The following is an 18,179-nucleotide window of genomic DNA, read 5'->3' as shown; positions in this document are numbered from 1 at the left end:
GGACAGCCTCTCATCACCAAACGTCCTGAATGTGGAACTTCACTCTCAACACCATTTATAATCCTTGCTAGTATCAGTAAATATACTTTCCTGTTTTAAACGTTTTTTTATTTTTACATTTCTTCAGTTACTTCCTTGTTTCTTGCCTAGGAAACTGATGCAATACATCCCAGGAGTCTTCTGGAGAGGGGGTTCCCAAAGCACACCCTCCTGCTTGTATGCCTTAACTAAGGGCAGATGGATTCCAGGAAGTCAATGCTACAGGAAGCACCTGCCCTTATTCAAGATGGCCAGAAATACTAGGGCAGTGTTTTTCAAAGCGATTTCTCAGCGACAAATCATGGAGACATGGATGGCTAGGCGAGGTTGCACTGAATATTAAAAATGAAATAAATAGCATCTTTGCTTGACGGCGCTCAGATGCTTTAACTAAATATGAGAGATAATGTCATTAATACTGAGCTAAAGCAACAGATAATTTCACTGGTATTTGTACACAGGATTTCTATTTGTTCCCCCAGCATTTTTTTGTGTATTTGAATTCGCGTTTACTGACGGTTTAACGCGTTTGCGGTTTTAGTGGGTTTTCTGACCAAAACAGGTTTTTTTGGGGGCAAAAACAGTCCACAAAAAACAAAACCAAAAAAAACCCCACAAAAAAAAAAAAAAAAAAAAAAACACCACAAAACAAAAACCAGTTTACAGCATTTTACAGCTAAAAAACTCCTCTAGAAACACTAGTTCTGGGTTTTTTCCCTGCCAAAAAAAACGTTGATTCCCGTCTATGTGCACATGGACACACAGGATAACATGCTGGCTGTAGAGAGAGAGAAAAAAAAATGTCAAAAGCCAAACACAGCCGCTGTAAAAACGTCCTGCATGTATGAGGACTTACAGGTCCCGTAACCTGTAACTGGACAGTGTAAGGAGAAGCAGCTTCTCTCTGCCCTCTCCTATCAGCATGTTCTAGAGCACATGAGCGTCGCAGCACAACAGACTGGCTCCTTGTGCTGCTTCTTCTCCCAGTCTGAGCTTTGCTGTAGAAAAACGCAACCGAATGCCTGTGCTCCTGCGCCGGACAGTGGACTCTACAACGTCAACACCCCCACATGCGTAGGAAAGGAACGCAAGCCTTGCTGCCCTCAACGGATCAGGGAAATCTAAAGAGAACTGTATATAGGAAACAAAAAGAGGGCGCACGGGCCGAGTGCATTACCTTTAACAATGAGATTTATAAAAAGTAAAATACTCGAGACATAAAATCAAATGGAAAGCATGCTACAAATCATGCAATGTGGTCCAAAACCCCCAAAGTGGTCTGGTGGGGGGGGCTGTAGACCACTAGATAGCTGGTGGCTGACGCGTTTCGAGGTTGTACCTCCTCCTCAGAGCCAGTCAGGGAAAAAGGTTTCTGCGTCATTTTAGAAATTGGACTGGAATTCAGCTCTAAAAGGAAGAAATGCAGAATACAAAGTGAAGGGGATTTTGACTGGAAGAACCTATTTACATGCAGTTTTTTCCCTGGCATAATCTCTGCTTTCCTACTTCACCATTTGCTGGAGGATTATTGGGATGGCAAGTCCTCATATTACCAAAATGTTTTAAAATTTAACCACTTGCTGTCCGCCTGCTGTTTATAAACGGCAGGGCGGTGGCACTCCAGGGGCGGGTTGCCGTTCATAAACGGAACCCGCCATTTCTAGCTGTGCGCGCGCAGCACCGCGATCCGGTGCCCGCTGTGTCCTCCGGACACAGTGGAACACCGATCGGACGGGACCTCTGTACGAGGTCCCGATCATGTGATCACTGATTGGCCAATCAGTGATCACATGCAAAGTAGTAAGCAAGATGTCACTTGTGACATCATCGCTTACTACGTGTGAAATCTGTGAATGATCACAGAGGTCACATGGTACAAGGCTATTCACAACAGCCTGTACCATGTGACAAGCTGTGACCAATCACAGCTCACACAGTATTTCTCAATGGCTGCAAGAATGCAGACAGAGCAAAAGAGAAATGATTGCTTTTACATCCTATATGGGTGTAAAAGCAATGACTGTAAAAAAAAAAAAAAAAAAAAAAAAAAAAAAAAAAAAAAAATCACCCCCCCCCCCACAAGTGGTACAGTGTCACCATGGTGACACTGTACTGCTCGGGTGACAGTATGTAAAAAACAAATATAAAAAATAAAATAAAAATGTTAAAAAAAATTTTTGGTTATAAACTAATTTGGCTTATTTTTTTTTGTTACCAAAAATATAACGGAATACATTTTGGCCAAGATTTATGATGAAAGATTATTTGCAAAATTTTATAAGAAAAACACTTTCAAAATTTTTTGACTTTCATTTACATTTTTTTTTTTTTCTAAAAAGATAATGGAATAAATTTTGGCAAAGATTTATGATGAAATATTATTTATTTGCAAAATTTTTTTTAAAAAAACCCACTTTTTTTCTAAATTTTTGGACTTTTTCATTTACATAGCAAAAACAATAAAAATCCCAGCGGTGAATAAATGCCACCAAAACAAAGCTTTATCTGTCTCAAAAAATGGTAAAAAATTCATATGGGTACAGTGTTGCATGACCGCGCAATTGTCATTCAAAGTGTGATAGCGCTGAAAGCTGAAAATTGCCCTGGTCAGGAAGGGGGGGAAAGTGTCCGGACTGGAAGGGGGGGAAAGTGTCCGGACTGGAAGGGGGGGAAAGTGTCCGGACAGGAAGGGGGGGAAAGTGTCCGGACAGGAAATGGTTAAAGTGGTTGTAAGCCTCCAGACCAAGAACTCAGTGATCAAAGAGCGTGGATCGCTCAGTTCTAGGTCTTCAGCTCTATGCTGTGGCTCTCCAGCAATCACTGGAGGGCATGGGAGCGGCTCGATCAGGCTCTCAGCAGCTGCCGGTCCGAAATCTACGGGGAACCTGACATTAAAGTCGGGATCCCTCCAAAGTCTGGACTAGCCGAGTGACGATGTGTTTTACCCTGCTATTATGGGTCACAGGAGTGCAGAACAAAGTGCATGCCTGGACCCAAGGGAGAAGAAAAGCCAAAACAGCTTTGACCCTACATCATATATACAGATGACAGAGGAAGCACAATAAGGCCTCCTGCTCAGGGAGTTCACCAGCATATACCAGATTCCAGCGCCATCAGCAGCTGAAATGACAGATGTGAATAGCGGCAGCCGCTCAGCCTGTATAATGTACTAAAAGGACGACAGCAGCCGCCACTGTTTGCATGTAACTGCACACCACAGGCTTACCTGCCGCTAGGGACAGCTGCCCAAACATGGACCCACCTGACTACAGGGTGGGTAAAAATAGATTTAAAAAAAACAAACAAAATAGAAAAAAAAAATATTTTTTTTTTTATTCAAATCGGATTTGATTTTTATCAATTTATTTGAAAAAAATGCTTGTGGAGTGAAACTTTATCTAAAGACCGTTTTCTATTTCAGATACATTAATAATTTAGTTTATTCGGCATGAAAGGGATCTTCGTTATGCAGCATGAGGCGGTATATTCTGCAATGTTTACATTTTTGGTAAACTCATTCAATGAATCCAAGGTCTGCAAGCTGAGATCGCATGCGCTGCATTGATGTGTTCACACAATTGCACAGCAACCAGGAGAAAACACATGAAAGAATCAGAGTCGTTCTCCAGCCAAGTGTGATTAACCCCTTGACGCCGGCGCCTTCTGGCCCTTTAAGGGTTCCAGAAGCCGGGAGGTGGGTCGGGGTTTAGGGTCATGTGACCGCCGTAACGCACAGTCACATGATCAGGAAAGGTCCTGATCGAAAGAGGAGATCGGGACCTTTCCATGAGTACCGGACATGTGTGCAGGGCACGCGCTCTCAGCACATATCTCCTTTTTTAATAGAACACAAATGTGCAGCCGCTCGGCGTCTAGGTTTAGGCGCCCGCACATGTGTGTGCGTCCGGCGTGAAGAGGTTAACCTGTTAACCTAAAATCAGTTCTGATATCACCGTTTTACTAACCTGACAGCTTATTCTAAAAAGGAAACCTTCATTTGGTTTGCAAATATTAAAGATTTTACCTACCAGCAAGAATGAGTCCGAATTCCTTACATTTAAAGAGCACCTGTCATTTTAGATCCATCGTGGCAGCGCCTGTTAGTGGGCATCCACTCACCTGCTGCCGCCACCTCCCTCACCTTGTGTCACTGCCGCATCACCAGCCGTCCCATTAAAGTGAATGGGACTGTTGAGGAGTCAACAGCAGGTCAGAGGAGCCGCCGCTGCGGGACAGAGATGACAGGTGCTCATTAAAAATTAGGATTTAAATTGAGCCTTTTCACTAGCAAAGTAAATCAAATCCACCCTCTGTGTCTACATTCAGATTTGGACATCCACCCTCTAACTCAGCGGTTCTCAACCTGGGGGTCGAACGACCATTTCCCAGGGGTCGCCTAAGACCATCGGAAAACATATTTCCGATGGTCTTAGGAACCGAGACACCGCTGCTCTGTCTCGTGATCTGTGGGCGGGATGATATGCTGCCCCTGTAACCTGGCCACACCTCCGGGATCACTCAACAGCTGCGCCTCCTCGCCGCTGATTGGCCACCGGAACTGTAGCTCAGGAGAGGCACACAGGCGGCCAATCACCGGCGAGGAGGTGGAGCTTGGAGAGGAGGAGCCGAGCGGCAGAGCGCGCAGATCGAAGAAGATCGAGGGAGCTGCAGGACCGAGTGAAGAGGAGAGGCGCCAGAGAAGGAAGACAGCTGACAGGTAAGTGCAAATTTTGCTTCTGCAGGCTGTAGATGGGAGAGGGAGAGAGCGAGCCCAGGCTGGAGCAGGGGTCAGCAAGGTAAGTATCATTGGTGTCAGTGGGAGGAATAGTGCCCCATCATTTGTGTCACTAATACCAACGATGGGGCACTATTCCTCCCCCCACTGACACCAACGATGGGGCACTATTCCTCCCCCCACTGACACCAACGATGGGGCACTATTCCTCCCCCCACTGACACCAACGATGGGGCACTATTCCTCCCCCCACTGACACCAACGATGGGGCACTATTCCTCCCCCCACTGACACCAACGATGGGGCACTATTCCTCCCCCCACTGACACCAACGATGGGGCACTATTCCTCCCCCCACTGACACCAACGATGGGGCACTATTCCTCCCCCCACTGACACCAACGATGGGGCACTATTCCTCCCCCCACTGACACCAACGATGGGGCACTATTCCTCCCCCCACTGACACCAACGATGGGGCACTATTCCTCCCACTGATACCAATGATGGGGCACTATTCCTCCCACTGATACCAATGATGGGACACTATTCCTCCCACTGATACCAATGATGGGGCACTATTCCTCCCACTGACACCAACGATGGGGCACTATTCCTCCCCCCACTGACACCAACGATGGGGCACTATTCCTCCCCCCACTGACACCAACGATGGGGCACTATTCCTCCCCCCACTGACACCAACGATGGGGCACTATTCCTCCCACTGATACCAATGATGGGGCACTATTCCTCCCACTGATACCAATGATGGGACACTATTCCTCCCACTGCAAAATTACAGTTCTGAAGTAGCAACGAAAATAATTTTATGGTTGGGGGTCACCACAACATGAGGAACTGTATTAAGGGGTCGCGGCGTTAGAAAGGTTGAGAACCACTGATCTAACTGCAGCTAGCCACTTGTGGTCAGCTCCATCCAAACAGTGATGGCTGCTGTCAGCCTATCATCTCCTAGATTGTAAGCTCCCAGGATCAGGGCCCTCCTATCCCTCTTGTATTGAACTGTATTGTTGCTGTATTGTCTCCCGTTATATTGTAAAGTGCTGAGCAAACTGTTGGCGCCATAAATCCTGTATAATATAAACTCTGTATAATAATAATATAAATTCCGTATAATATAAATCCTGTATAATAATAATAACCTCATACACGATGAGCGGCCGCCTCTATTCATAAGCACCTGTCACTGCATCTACAAAAATCCAGTGATTCTTGCTGTTGGAATCTAGTGCATGCTGGGAAATGCCCATGTGTAGGACTAAATATATACAAGTGATAGCAGCTGTATTAAATACCACAAACCATTAGGTGGCGTCCCAATACTACACCCATTGTATATTGGTTTGGGGGGGGACTAGATTTATATTTATTTCAGGTACTTATTTAGCGCCATCAATTTTACTCCGCACTTCACATATATATTGTACATCAGGGGCGGACTGACAACTCATGGGGCCCCCCGGGCAATAGGGGATCATGGGGCCCCTGTGTCCTTGCCCAAACTCAAAAAACCTATGAAGAAGAAAAAAAAAAAAAACAACAGGTACCAGGGGCATCTCATGGGGCCCCCTACTGACCCTGGGCCCTTGAGTTTCCAAATGGTCAGTCCGCCTCTGTTGTACATTCACATCAGTCCCTGACCCTCAAGGGGCGTACAATCTAAGGTCCCTAACTCACATTCATACATACACATACTAGGGACAATTTAGACAGGATCCAATTAACCTACCAGCATGTCTTTGGAGTGTGGGAGGGAACCGGAGTACCCGGAGGAAATCCACGCAGGCACAGGGAGAACATGCAAACTCCAGGCAAGTGGTGCCGTGGATGGGATTCGAACCAACGACCCGAGTACCGCCAGGCGGAAGTGCTAACCATTTAGCCTCTGTATATTTATAAAGAGTAAAATCGTTCCTAGTTCCTATAGGTTTCTGTCCGTGGTACTCCATCTCCCTCCCCGCCACAATCCACGTTGCTTTGGTTGCTCTAATCCTTCTGCCGTCCGACAACTGTATTCAAATTCTCATGTGGCAGAGACCCCGGGGCACAGCCGTATAATTAGCCAAGGGCGGCTGCCATAGTAAAAACAGGATTTCGCATTAAAATACTGCCGGTTTCGGCATCCAAAGCAGAAACTGAGAGTCTTGGTTAAACTCACCCAGCGTTCATACAAGTCTCCAGCTTGCTGAGCAGTAACAGCCATCCGCAGAACGACGGCTGATTAGTAATAGTAGCCGTGTGTGACACCGCCGCCATGGAGTCACTGAAATAGAATGAGATCACACCTTATCTGAGGAAGCCCCGGTCACCAGGCGTGACACAGCACAGGAAACCTGGATATTTTACTGAATGGTTTAGCAAAGAACAAATACTGAGAAGCTGAAGGTAAATCACTGATGGAATGAATTCAATATTCACCGTATTGGCCACATATACGCAGCACATGTATGCTACAGGAGCTCTGCCCATGTACACAGACACACCGTCGCCCCCTGTTGATAAGAACTGTACATGATAGGGGTTACATTTCATTATATGTAATTAAAAAGAAGTCCATTAACTACAATCAGGTTTGTTTTCATTGGGACCGGGTGATGTGTGGGGTCCAGAACACATACAATCCTCCTGTGATAATCAAAAATATGGAAAAAAAAATGCCGGACAAGAATTTGTACCTGGCAGAATTTAGATTGTAAGCTCCACGAGTCGGGACCTCCTATTCCTTCTGTACTGAAATATATTGTAATTGTACGGTCTCCCGTATATTGTAAAGTGCTGCGCAAACTGTTGGCGATATATAAATCCTGAAGAATAATCATTTTTTTTTTTTTATTTTAGGCACAGTGAGACCAAACTATCCTGTTAAAAAGTAACAAATTTATTAGCCATTAACCCCTTCCCACCGGCGCCTCCCAGCCCTTTAAGAGTTTCAGAAGCCGAAAGGCGGGGCGGGGTATAGGGATCATGTGACCCGAGTCATCACGGCGGTCACATGATCGGGAAAGGTCCCAATCGAAAGAGCAGACCTGGACCTTTCCGTGAGTACCAGACACAGGGGTGTATTTACCACAAGGCATTTGCCTAGGGCGGCATATTTCAGGGGGGCAGCACTGGGGATGGGAGAAGGGATGGGAGAAGGGATGGGAGAAGGGATGGGAGAAGGGATGGGAGAAGGGATGGGAGAAGGGATGGGAGAAGGGATGGGAGAAGGGATGGGAGAAGGGATGGGAGAAGGGATGGGAGAAGGGATGGGAGAAGGGATGGGAGAAGGGACACACGTGTCATGGGGACCTGGTGGGTTCCGAGAGAGGCTGCGGGTTTCATGACGGTGTATGCACAGCCTGACTCATTCCTTGGGATGTCTGGAGCTGTGAAGGTGAGTGTCTCTCTCTCTCTCCCCATGGGGGATAGTGGCTGGTGTATGGGGGGAAGTGGTAGTGGAAGGCTCGGGTTGAGGGTAGGGGTATTCATGGTCTATGTCAGGCTCCTCCTGGGGAAGGGGCGCCAATTTTTGTGTTGCCCAGGGCACCACAAAACCTATATACATTACTGACCGGACATGTGAGCTAGGAGCGCGCGCTCTCAGCACATATGTTGTTAAATGCATGCAAATGTGCGGCCGCTCAGTGTCTAGGCCCACACACCGGGAGGCCACACATTTGTGTGCGGCCGGCATGAAGAGGTTAAAATCATAACCGACAGAACAAGAAATCCAGAACCCCCCCCCAACAAGGAGGGAAAGTTCCTGCATTGTGGCATTGCCCTTTACATCTTATGTGGTACATATAACTTTTTTTTTTTTTTTTTTTTTTTAAAAAGAAGATGCCAGGAACTATTTCCCTTTTTGTTGGGGGTTCTGGATTTCTTGTTTTATTCTTTCTGTTATGATATTAATGTCTAAAGGGCAGCACAGCGGCTAAATGGTTAGCACTTCCGCCTGGCAGTACTAGGGTCGTTGGTTCGAATCCCAGCCACGGCACCACCTGCCTGGAGGGTATATGTTCTCCCTGTGCTTGCATGGGTTTCCTCCAGGTACTCAGATTTCCTCCCACCAGGGGCGGACTGACCATTCAGGTACTCGGGCACTGCCCGAGGGTCAGTAGGGGGCCCCATGAGATGCCCCTGGTACCTTTCATAGGCTTTTTTTGGGTGTGGTTTGAGTGTGGGCAAGGACACAGGGGCCCCATGATCCCCTATTGCCCGGGGGCCCCATGAGTTGCCAGTCCGCCCGTCTCCCACACTGCAAAGACATGCTGGTAGGTTAATTGTCTCCTGTCTAAATTGTCCCTAGTATGTGTATGTATGAATGTGAGTTAGGGACCTTAGATTGTACGCCCCTTGAGGGTTAGGGACCTTAGATTGTACGCCCCTTGAGGGTTAGGGACCTTAGATTGTACACCCCTTGAGGGTTAGGGACCTTAGATTGTACGCCCCTTGAGGGTCAGGGACTGATGTGAATGTACAATATATATGTAAAGCGCGGAGTAAATTGACAGCACTATATATAAAATAAAAAATTTTAATAAAATTGTTTGTAACATGATAGTTTGGTGTCTCACTGTGCCTAAAAAATATGCCAGGTTGGCCGTACATTTCTTCTCTGGCAATATTTTCTATATTTTTGGGATGTGGCACTAGGAAGCTTATTATTTTGTAGAAACACAAATACGTACTCTGGCAGTGGGGGCCCCTCAGTAAAAGAGTTCAATGCTTGTTGACTATGGGGTAGGGGAAGAGGCTGTATTACCATTTTCCACCATCCCTGTACAACCGGCCTCCCCGATAGCCCAACATTGTGTGCCCAAGGAAGGCAAGCAACCGACCACAAGCCGGAGCCAAGAAATGTAAATATCCCCCAACATTAACCTCCCTAGCGGTCTGATTATGTCCATATTTCTGTGCTCAAAGCGGTACATTTTTTTGCATGGAAATATGTAGTTTTTTTTTTATTGTAGGCCTGTAATTCTTAGGAATAACTCACTGAAATCTGTCCGAACAAGAGTCTAGAAAACATCCCGGGTATGTTAAAATTTGAAACACGAAATCATAAATTATAATATAATAATCATAAATAATAATATAATAATAAATGTAATCCAATAATATAATCAAACCAAAAACACTGAAATGTGAAACAGAGCGCCAAGTTCGCACATTGCTGAGCAAAGTCGCAGAATCGTTTTCAGTGTCTGATGAGGAATTTCCCCCACGAATCATTATCACTCAATTCTGCAAGTGGTTCTGATTTACTATCGCTGTTCTCTAGCCGGTCTAAAACCGCTTTTGACCTAAAGGGACACTTTTTGGACGCCATGGACGTTTCTCAGTTTCCAGGCAGAAAGAACAGAAAAAATGCAGGCAGGGCGCCGGACAAAGCACTCGGGACAAAATGTATGTGAAATGGTTTGATACAGGAATGTTATACTATGTGATTTTAGTGTATTTAGTGAATGTCACTTTTTGTCATTCAAATTTCCCGCCGTTCCGTCCCCCGTACGTCCCGACGCTCTCAGGGAACGGAACCCAGAAGACAGATGCCGGCATCCGCTGGAGGACATTACAGGGGACACTGCAGGGGGGACATCACGGGAGTGCAGGACAAGGTATGGGAAGAACAGATCCTGAAGTAGCGCCGCACGGTAAGCCCGAGTGTAGCTCGGGGGGGTTACCGCTTGTGGTACTGAAACTTTACCCCGAGCTACACTCGGGAATACCGCCAGGGGAGTTAATGTGGAACTTTAGACAGAAATGTAAGCCCTGCTAGATCACTTCATGCTGGCTCCTTTTGCAGGTACAGCTACATAAAATATACCGGCTCACCCTGCTCTGCACATGCTCAGTTGCTCTCTATTTTTAGGCAGTGTGCCAAAAGTCAGAGCCACTAGAAGCCGATCTGCTGACAGCCTAAAGATTTACTGCTGCGCAGGGGCTCTGGGCTTCAGCAAAATGGCCGCCTCCAGCAAGAAACAGGAGCAATGGTGGAGGCAATTTACAGCCCACAGTAATTTTGATATCTTATTAATGTGAAATATATGTTCCTTGTTCAACAATAGATTTATCAAGTTATTATGGGTAAAGTTCTACGTTAAGCATTTAACCCTTGCAGTAAGGGGTGGGGCACCACTTCAAGCGCAGTTCTTTTTTGTAATTTCCAGAGTTGGTCTTTATGCTGTAACAACCAAAGTAAAGTTCATGGTTTGTTTGATGGACAATCTGGCACAAATCTCTCCACCCCAAACTACCAACCAACATTTCAGCATGCACTCAATATCTGGGGCACCTGCTGCAGTCCCAGTATATATATATGGGCGGACTGACCATTTGGAAACTCGGGCACTGCCCGGGGTCAGTAGGGGGCCCCATGAGATGCCCCTGGTACCTTTTTCATAGGCTTTTTTGAGTATGGGCAAGGACACAGGGGCCCCATGATCCCCTATTGCCCGGGGGCCCCATGAGTTGTCAGTCCGTGTATGTATGTGTGTGTGTATATGTATATATATATTATTTTTTTTTTATTACACATACACACACGTGTAGGCACTATATCTTTTGAGCAAACCAATCAATATACACCTATAGGGATTTTTTTTTTTTTAAATCAAAGACATGTAGTGGAATACATTATGGCTAAAATGTATAAAGAGATTTGATTTTTTTTTTTTTTTTTACTGGATATGCTTTATGGCAGAATGTAAAAAATGTCTTTCATTTATATTTAAAAAAAAAAAAAAAACCCAAATACCACCAAAACAAAGCTCTATTTGTGTGAAAAAATATATTAAATTTCCATATGGGTAGTGTTGCATGACTGAGCAATTGCCAGTTAAAATAGGGCAGTGCGGTACAGCAAAAAATGGCCTGATCATGAAGGGGGGGGGGGGGGGGGTGTAACACCTTCTGGAGCTGAAGTGGTTAAATATTACCAAGATCACTCCTCACACAGATCCCAATGATCCATTTATACAAGCCCTTCCAATTTCTATGATCTGATTGGAGTTTATGTGCCCCCCTCTCCCAGCACGTTGAGACTTCTGTACAACGTAACATAATTGGAAGCCGATTGTACAATCTAAAAAAGTAACCAAATGTACAATCTACCTCTACAACGTAACCTCATTGGAAGCCGGCCGTACAACCTACAACATAACCTCATTGGAAGCCGGCTGTACAACCTACAACGCAACCTCATTGGAAGCCGGGCGTACAACCCACAACGCAACATCATTGGAAGCCGGCCGTACAACCCACAACGCAACCTCATTGGAAGCCGGCCGTACAACCCACAACGCAACATCATTGGAAGCCGGCCGTACAACCCACAACATAGCCTCATTGGAAGCCGGGCGTACAACCCACAACGCAATATCATTGGAAGCCGGCCGTACAACCCACAACATAGCCTCATTGGAAGCCGGCCGTACAACCCACAACGCAATATCATTGGAAGCCGGCCGTACAACCCACAACGCAACCTCATTGGAAGCTGGCCGTACAACCCACAACGCAACCTCATTGGAAGCCGGCCGTACAACCCACAACGCAACATCATTGGAAGCCGACTGTACAACCCACAACGCAACATCATTGGAAGCCGGCCGTACAACCCACAACGCAACCTCATTGGAAGCCGGCCGTACAACCCACAACGCAACATCATTGGAAGCCGACTGTACAACCCACAACGCAACCTCATTGGAAGCCGGCCGTTCAACCCACAACGCAACCTCATTGGAAGCCAGCCGTTCAACCCACAACGCAACCTCATTGGAAGCCGGCCGTACAACCCACAACGCAACATCATTGGAAGCCGACTGTACAACCCACAACGCAACCTCATTGGAAGCCGGCCGTTCAACCCACAACGCAACCTCATTGGAAGCCGGCCGTTCAACCCACAACGCAACCTCATTGGAAGCCGACTGTACAACCCACAACGCAACCTCATTGGAAGCCGGCCGTTCAACCCACAACGCAACATCATTGGAAGGCGGCCGTACAACCCACAACGCAACATCATTGGAAGGCGGCCGTACAATCCACAACGCAACCTCATTGGCAGCCGGCCGTACAACCCACAACGCAACCCCATTGGAAGCCAGCCGTACAACCCACAACGCAACCTCATTTGAAGCTGACTGTACAATCTACAAAGCAACCTCATTGGAAGCCGGCCGTTCAACCCACAACACAACCTCATTGGAAGCCGGCCGTACAATCCACAACGCAACCTCATTGGAAGCCGACTGTACAACCTACAACGCAACCTCATTGGAAGCCGACTGTACAACCCACAACGTAACCTCATTGGAAGCCGACTGTACAACCTACAACGCAACCTCATTGGAAGCCGACTGTACAACCTACAACGCAACCTCATTGGAAGCCGACTGTACAACCTACAACGCAACCTCATTGGAAGCCGACTGTGCAACCCACAACGCAACCTCATTGGAAGCCGACTGTACAACCTACAATGTAACATAATTGGAAGCCAACTGTACAATCTACAACGTAAGCTCATTGGACACCAACTGTACAATCTACAATGTAATATAATTGGAAGCCAACTGTATAATCTACAATGTAACATAGAGGCTGACTGTACAACCTACAATGTAACCTCATTGGAAGCTGACTGTACAATCTACAATGTAACAGAGGCCGACTGTACAATCTACAACGTAACCTCATTGTACAGTTGACTTCTAAATGTTACATTGTACAGTCAGCTTCCAATGAGGTTACATTGTAGATTGTACAGTTGACTTCTAAATGTTACACTGTAGATTGTACAGTCAGCTTCCAATCTACAATGTAACCTCATTGGAACCCGACTGTACAATCTACAATGTAACAGAGGCCGACTGTACAATCTACAACGTAACCTCATTGGAAGCCAATTGTACAACGTAACATTAACAGGAAGCCAATTGTACAATCAAATTGTAACATGTGGCCTGCCTCAAAACACTCAGCATACTAACCCCTCAAAGCACTTCTGTCACCCCCATCCACGTCTTCACCTTTCCAGCACCCTTAACCTCAAAGAAAGCCCAGCAATCCCCCCCCTCTGAAGACTAAAGCAGAAGAAAGCCTCCCTCCAGCGTCATTGTACAGACACGGCGCACATCCTCCTTCCTCTCCCTTAGCCAGCCTCCCGCTCACCCACACAATACCGCCGAGCCTGTACCATGCTGTCATATGGTGCTGCAGCTGCCCCCATCTCTCCCCATACATAATGTAAAACAGACCTCCCTGCGCCCCTATCCCCGGCCCTTTGCCTGGATCAGGGGGCTTTGCGTATGCAGAAAGAATTTGGATCTGGAGGATCGAGTATACACTCCGTATGCTCCAGCTGCACTGACAAGCGTTCCAGCCCGGAGTGCGTTTCCTACTTGGAACGGAGCTCTGGACCCCGGGGGAGAATGGAACTCATCACACATACAGACGGACATACAAGGAATATTTTCTTAGATTACCACCAAGCTGGCATCCCTGGACTCCCCGCCCGCATTAGAAGATCACAATGTAGCACATGGATGTGCACAACCAAACCACCGACTGATGCAAATTGTACGTTGGTTGGGGAATCTAAATTCATACGACGCTAGTGGGAGAGACGGCAAATCGATGTATATGGCCAGCTACGTGTAGGGGGGTGCGGGGATGCCGGGTTTATAGTAATAGGGGGATACAGAGATTAAAGGCTGACGGAGGGAATACAAGTTACTCAGATTACTCAGATATCCGATGAGGATAATAAATCACATTGACGGTGACACAGCAACTGCAATTTACAATCAGACGCAGGCAGATGGGAGGGAAGCGAGGACGTCGCTTTTCATGATGGGAGGCCATTTACACACATGCTGCCGACTTCCACATTGGTGGTGGAGGTTGGGGGGGGGGGTAGATATAGGGGCGGCCTTTTACACCTGAAACACATGCTGACGGGCAGAAACACAGACGTCAATTTAGACTTGACAGGACTGCTGAACAAACGGACGGCAATTTTCATACCAATCGGAGGGAAGGAGGGCCCCCAATTTACACATCGGAGGCTAGATGAGGTACCAGCCGACATCTAGATGTGACTCCAGCCCCACATACGTGTTATATGACACACAGATGGCGGTTTTTTTTCTTCCAACGACTGAGGCCAGAGGAAGAGCATGCAGATGGAGGGATACAGGGATGCCAATTGATACAATGTTACAACAATGTGACAGCCAGGCGGTCTATAGACATGTGGGGAGGACGGGGGTGCCGGGATCCATGGGAGGCAAGGACACATGTATAGAGATGCGGGCAGCGGGGGTCCTGTTATAGATACCAATGGGGGACCCAACGAGATTCACACTGAGAGAAAACATTCACCGGCAGATACAGAGGCCCCTATATTGCTATAGGCAACAAAGGGGCGTCTATACTACCGGAGGATACATGGACAGTAATCGGCAATACTGGTGTGCCTCTACCAAGCATACACCCGGTGCACAAAATGGTATGGATAGGCAACATCGGTGTGCACCAATGGAGGACACAGGGGTACAAATCTATAGTAACGGAATATGGGGGGGTATCTATACTACCGGAGGATACGTGGACAGTAATCGGCAATACTGGCGTGCCTCTACCAACCAAGCATACACCCGGTGCACATAATGGTATGGATAGGCAACATCGGTGTGCACCAATGGAGGACACAGGGGTACAAATCTATAGTAACAGGGAATATGGGGGGGTATCTATACTACCGGAGGATACATGGACAGTAATCGACAATACTGGTGTGCCTCTACCAACCAAGCATACACCCGGTGCACATATTGGTATGGATAGGCAACACTGGTGTGCACCAATGGAGGACACAGGGGTACAAATCTATAGTAACGGAATATGGGGGTGTCTATACTACCGGAGGATACATGGACCGTAATCGGCAATACTGGTGTGCCTCTACCAACCAAGCATACACCCGGTGCACATATTGGTATGGATAGGCAACACTGGGTGTTCACCAATGGGGACACGAGTACAAATCTATAGACAGAGGGAATATGGGGGTGTCTATACTACCGGAGGATACAGGGGGGTTCTATACTGATAATAGGCAACACATGGCGTCTATACTCAGAAGATACAAAGGTGCCCGCAGTCATACTACCAATACATGGGTGTGGATATTGATGGAGGATACAGGGGTACATACCTATAGTAACAGGGAATATGGGGGTGCCTATACTACCGGAGAATACATGGACAGTAATCGGCAATACTGGTGTGCCTCTACCAACCAAGCATACACCCGGTGCACATATTGGTATGGATAGGCAACACTGGTGTGCACCAATGGAGGACACAGGGGTACAAATCTATAGTAAGAGGGAATACGGGGGTGTCTATACTACCGGAGGATACAGGGGGGTTCTATACTGATAATAGGCAACACATGGCGTCTATACTCATAGAAGATACAAAGGTGCCCGCAGTCATACTACCAATACATGGGTGTGGATATTGATGGAGGATACAGGGGTGTCCATGCTGAACAGGCAAGACTAGGGTGCCCACACTAACAGAACACCGGGGTGCCCATACAGACACCAATAGGCAATAGAGGGGGTGCCTATATTGATAATCGGTAATAAATGGGGTATCCATGCTAATAGGCAATACAGGGGTGCCTATCGTGATGGAAGATACTGAGGAGCTATAGAGACACCAATACCCAGCAGATGGAAGACAACACATGGGTGAGTATATGGACAGACCAGGCAATACTGGCGTACACATGCCAAGGAAAGCTACGGGGTGCCTAGACTGATGCTGATAGGCAATACGGGGGTGACTAGACTGATGGAGGGTACAGAGGTACCCATATGGATAGAAACAAGTAAAACAGGGGGTGCACATACTAATGGAGAGCACAGGGCTTTGTATATAGGTCACAAATAGGCAATATAGGGGGCCCATACTACTGGAGGATACAGGGGAGTCTGTACCAAATGCCTATATATGGGGGCACCCATCCCAACCACTCCGAACACAGGGGACGCCCATCCCAACCAGCCCCCCCCCCCCAATAACTGGGGCGCCCATCCCAACCAGCCCCCCCCAATAACTGGGGCGCCCATCCCAACCAGCCCCCCCCAATAACTGGGGCGCCCATCCCAACCAGCCCCCCCCCAATAACTGGGGCGCCCATCCCAACCAGCCCCCCCCCCCCAATAACTGGGGCGCCCATCCCAAACACCTCCCTCAATAACTGGGGCACCCAGTTATTACACCCCCCCCCCCAATAACTGGGGCACCCATCCCAACCACCCCCCCAATAACTGAGGCACCCATCCCAACCACCCCTGAATATTGGAGAGAGTCAAACACCCATGAGTACAGAAGTGTCCATGTCAAACACCCCTGAATATGGGGGTGTCTATACCGAACGCCCCTGAATACTAGGGAGCCCCTATACCAAATACCAGGGAACCCACAGCAAAGACTGGGGTGTCTACACTAAGATATTGGGGTGTCCATATTAGTAATCAGACATATTGGGGTGTCCATGCTGAGGGAAGATATTGGGGTGTCCATAGCCCCCTTTATGTACATTTGGGGTGCAGTTCCCTCTGGGGGTCTCCATATTGTGTATACAGGGGACCATGCTGTGATGGGGGGATGGGTGGTGTCCATACAATGACGAGGTCCCCCTGTCTGGTATGGGGGTGCCCCTTTCTCTGCGGACTCTCCGGTACGATAAGAGGATGACCCCCCCCTCCCGGTACACTCGGGGATCGGACACACATGACACGGACATGTTGATGTCCAGCCGCCCCCCCTCCTCTCCCCACACTCCATCCTCCCGCCATCCCGGTACTCACCCCGCCGTCTCTGCGCCGTGTGAAGGCCGGAGCACACAATCGGTCAGTGAGGCAGAAGGCAGTGATCCGGGCGGACTCCCCCGCCGGGCTCTCCCTCTCTCACACACACTCACACGGTTCCCTCAGCTCCTCACAGACACGTCCGCACTCCACCTCACACACAACCAGACTGAGCCGCCGCCAGCACGCGCTTCTCGCCACGCCCATCCGCCTCCAAACCGCCGGAGTCCCCCTATTGGGCGAGACGAGGGTAGGGCTCCACCCATTGGCTGGGACCGTCTGGCGGGAAAGGTGGAGAAAGACGAGGGGCGGTGTCGGGGGTGTCTGGGCGGGGGCTAGAAGAGTGACGGAGGGGGTGCGGTTGCATAGCGCGCGCTGATCGGCCTGCTGCGTCTGTAGGGGGCGGGGCGAAGGGAGGGAGGCCGACCCTTAGAGAGGGATTTCCAATGACGACGAGCATAGGCGGACACTGGGCGGTGGGTGGAGCGGCTGAGGTGGAA

General features: G+C 48.0%; 1 protein-coding gene across 1 annotated transcript in view; it reads right to left on the bottom strand.

Moving 5' to 3' along the window:
* Window positions 1–17,846, bottom strand: part of RIMKLB (ribosomal modification protein rimK like family member B) — a 108,841-nt gene extending 90,995 nt beyond the window's left edge. Inside the window, exon 1 of the mRNA XM_089651887.1 lies at window positions 17,680–17,846. The gene's annotated coding sequence lies outside the window, so the exon portion shown is untranslated. The remainder of the gene's footprint in view (window positions 1–17,679) is intronic.
* Between the last annotated feature and the right edge of the window lie 333 nt (window positions 17,847–18,179).

This window comes from Staurois parvus, unplaced genomic scaffold (genome assembly GCF_062004578.1).
Source record: "Staurois parvus isolate SC_StPar_1 unplaced genomic scaffold, SC_StPar_1.0 ptg000667l, whole genome shotgun sequence".
In the NCBI taxonomy this organism is placed as follows: Eukaryota; Metazoa; Chordata; class Amphibia; order Anura; family Ranidae; genus Staurois; species Staurois parvus.
This window is presented reverse-complemented; position numbering and strand designations above follow the sequence as displayed.